Raw genomic sequence first — 4,080 nt, 5'->3', positions numbered from 1 at the left:
GCTCACCTGTCCTTTGTCACTCAGACATGGGCAGGTTAGGTTTGTTTCCTGTTAGTGTAGAGCAGTGGTTCCCAACCTTTTTATTTTACTGTACAAACTGAATTTTGCCCTGCCTGAAGTACCCCCTCATGTGCATTTTACCAGTAAAAGCCTATGGTCTCATGAGTCTTCTCAAGTACCCCCTGTGTATAGGCAAAGCGCCCCCAGGGAACCTAGTACCCCTGGTTGGGAACCATTAGTGTTAGTGCTGCCACTTGGTGGAGAAACAGCATTAAAACAAGTGCTAAAATGGATGCCCAAATATTTAATTGATCTCAGACTCCTATGCACTGAGTGGTTTGGAGGGGTGCTCCACTGGCTCCATTATCATTGGTGACATTGAAAACCAAGTGTTACTCCATCCAGTGCAGACTGCTGTCAATGCATCGGATCCTTGTGTAGTCAATGTGTTTTGTACCTGTTCAAAGAAACCATAAATTGTTTGACTAACCCTGTATTTCCTTGTCTCTCCAGCGTGAGTGTATCTCTGTGCATGTTGGTCAGGCTGGAGTCCAGATGGGCAACACCTGTTGGGAGCTGTACTGTCTGGAGCACGGGATCCAGCCGGACGGCACCATGCCTAACAACAAGGCGGTCGGTAGCACTGACGACTCCTTCACCACGTTCTTCAGCGCCACGGGCATCGGGAAATATGTGCCCCGCGCCATCTTTGTAGACCTGGAGCCCACTGTCATTGGTGAGTATTGGAGGGATCTGGCAGAGAAAATGCACTGACTGATTGACACTGGGAATGTGTAGGAAGAGGTCTTCATCAATATGGRGGTACAGTTCAAAACAAGCATCAAGACCAGACTAACCCTWGTCRGTTCCCCTTTRTCTCAGATGAGGTGCGGACAGGTACCTACCGCCAGCTGTTTCACCCCGAGCAGCTGATCTCAGGGAAGGAGGACGCAGCCAATAACTATGCACGTGGCCACTACACTATCGGCAAGGAGATCATCGACCAAGTGCTGGACAGGATCCGTAAACTGGTGAGAAACTGTCAGATTTGATATATTCAATGGTGATATTAGGATAACTCATGGATTTTTCATGAATGTTTTATGAGAAAGGGTTTTAGCCTTGACTTGTAAATCTAGCCTAAATGGGTCTTATCAGAGCTTGGACTTTCCTTCTAGAAAACATGTTGATGAGTGTCTTGTGTGTCTTGACAGGCTGACCAGTGCACGGGGCTCCAAGGTTTCCTGGTCTTCCACAGCTTTGGGAGGAGGTACCGGCTCTGGTTTCACCTCCCTGCTCATGGAACGTCTCTCAGTCGACTTCGGGAAGAAGTCCAAGCTGGAGTTTGCCATATACCCTGCTCCCCAGGTGTCACAGCTGTGGTGGAGCCCTACAACTCCATCCTGACTACCCACACTACCCTAGAGCACTCTGATTGTGCCTTCATGGTTGACAATGAGGCATCTACGACATCTGCCGTAGAAACCTGGACATTGAGCGCCCCTCTTACACCAACCTCAACACAGGCTCATCAGCCAGATTGTCTCCTCCATCACCGCCTCTCTCCGTTTCGATGGTGCCCTTAACGTGGACCTGACAGAGTTCCAGACCAACCTGGTGCCTTACCCCCATCCCCACTTCCCCTGGCCACCTATGCCCCTGTCATCTCAGCCGAGAGGCCTACCACGAGCAGTCCTCTGTGGCTGAGATCACAAACTCCTGCTTCGAGCCCGCCAACCAGATGGTGAAGTGCGACCCTCGCCACGGTAAGTACATGGCGTGCTCGCCTGCTGTACCGCGGAGACGTGGTGCCCAAGGATGTCAACGTGGCCATCGGCAACATCAAGACAAAGCGAAGCATCCAGTTTTGTGGACTGGTGCCTACAGGTTTCAAAGTGGGCATCAACTACCAGCCACCCACTGTGGTGCAGGGGGTGACCTGGCCAAGGTCCAGAGAGCTGTGTGCATGTTGAGCAACACCACAGCCATCGCTGAGGCCTGGGCGCGTCTCGACCAAGTTTGACCTGATGTATGCCAAGCGGGCATTCGTGCACGGTAGTGGGTGAGGGCATGGAGGAGGGGGAGTTCTCTGAGGCCAGGGAAGACATGGCTGCCCTGGAGAAGGACTATGAAGAGGTAGGAATCGACTCATTTGAGGAGGACGAGGAGGGAGAGGAGTATTAGGAGAAGAGGAGTTCAAAGGAGGGATGGGTCCTCGGTCGGCTAACGTATCACTGAGAGATAGAACTGCCTTTACTTGACCATGAAGTGGGGAACGGCCTGCTCCTTCCCTTGTCGAACGTCATCATTCATGTTTTCTTCACCAAAGACCCACATCATCCATGTCTGACAATCTTTTCCTAGAAGGTTGACTGGAACCTTGAAGATGAAGGTGTTTCCATAAAAATGTTTCCTTTAAGTTCATGGTACTTCTGTGCTTTCAGATCTATCCTAAACACTAAAGTTACTGCCAATCAGAAAACAAACTAGCCAACTAAACCCCATGGTGTTGGGTCTTAATGAATGTAATTCAGTAACTCTATTTTGTAGGATTATTTTGCATTGCATGTTAAGTTACCCCAAAATAATTTATTGGTTTTATCCCTACAGATTCTATTATTTTCTTTGCCATGTCTGTTATTTTAAGAGTTATCACATCAGGTTACTGTTGTGGCTGTATCCCCTCCTTTGTAAATAAAGTTGTTTTATCTCAGTTAATCCTGTTTTCACCTCTTTCAATGGTTATAATCAATCATAACTGCCTCCAGTCCTAGACCCGAGGTTTCATTATTTGACTAAATTACTATTAAACGGCCAAAATTATAAAACATCAGTCTGTGCAATCGGCCACACACATGGCCTGGTAAGTAGCAGAGAATTCCTGGGATATAAATGTAACTGCAGGGTGCCTTGAAAAACAAGATTATGGTCAAGGTAACAGTCTTAATTGTATACTCATGTGGACTGTCTCATCAAACCCCATTGGATGAGAAAGCCAGGGGTCTCTCCCTTCTGACTTTCTCCTCAAGGATAAAAACCTGTAGTGTTGACTAACGTGGAAGGATTTCCCCCATAATGTGAAACTAGTTTATTTAGTTACAGAATAGCCTAAAGGTGGCAAGTGGATACATGGATGGTCAACTCATTTCGATTTGAGACCCACCTTAGCTAAGTTGAGTCCACTGGGTAGTGCTTTGGTTTAATCAAATACTTGATTTGGCCAGAGGAAGATCTGAATCGAGAAGTTTTACTCGGCCCAAAATCTGTCCCCGGAAATAAACCCACAAAGTGAGGACTTCTTGTATGGAGGTCAATGAGTGTCCAGTTTGGTCAACAAAACATTGAACTAATTTGCTACGTGAGGCTTATTTGATCGAATATAGATTAAGTTAAGTTACGAATGCACTGATGTGTCGACGCACGTGGCATTTCGCCAACTTTGTGGGGGGAAAATACGTCATTTGTCACATGCTTCATAAACAGGTGTAGAGTACACGTAGTACTAGACCAAAGGCCTGCAGATGGCCATATTGAGTCGTTTTATCTTAAATCCAAGGGGAAACGCTTACTCGTGGGCATGATAAAATACTTTATATCGGACCTGTGCCTGTCATAGATGGAGCATGGGAATTGCCATTGAGGGCTTCCAGTTTAACGTAGTCAACTGAGTAGAGATTCCTATGAGTTAGGCACAATCAACAAAGATTAAGATAATTTAGTACTTTAAAATGGCGCTTCCCATGCGGTCACAGACGCTGTAATGGCACGGATACAAAGACYACTACTATATTGCTATGGCCTGTTCACACGCGTGTATGCCCTTGTACTACATAGAATGATTTCGCCTCCTCCCGCCTGCCTTCCATCTTTGAGGACATGTATTTCCATTGTTAGTGTTGCACTTGACTGTCTTGTCGTATATAGCCACTTCGATTGGTGCCGCGTTCGAAACAACTGGTAACTCGGAAATCACCGACTTCAGTGTGTTCAAAACAATTTGGAACTCGGAAAAAAACGAGCTCCGACTGGGAAAAATCGATTTGAACGGTCTTCCAACTCGGAAACTCGGGACGGGCCTCT

The 4,080-nt window shown here is 47.0% G+C and overlaps 1 pseudogene; it reads left to right on the top strand.

The window, feature by feature from the left end:
* Positions 1–278: 278 nt before the first annotated feature.
* LOC112079823 (tubulin alpha chain-like) lies at positions 279–1,763 on the top strand (annotated as a pseudogene).
* Positions 1,764–4,080: the final 2,317 nt, after the last annotated feature.

The sequence above is a fragment of the Salvelinus sp. IW2-2015 genome, unplaced genomic scaffold (genome assembly GCF_002910315.2).
Source record: "Salvelinus sp. IW2-2015 unplaced genomic scaffold, ASM291031v2 Un_scaffold9758, whole genome shotgun sequence".
In the NCBI taxonomy this organism is placed as follows: domain Eukaryota; kingdom Metazoa; phylum Chordata; class Actinopteri; order Salmoniformes; family Salmonidae; genus Salvelinus; species Salvelinus sp. IW2-2015.
The sequence above is the reverse complement of the archived record's forward strand: the minus strand, read 5'-3'. Positions and strand labels throughout refer to the sequence as shown.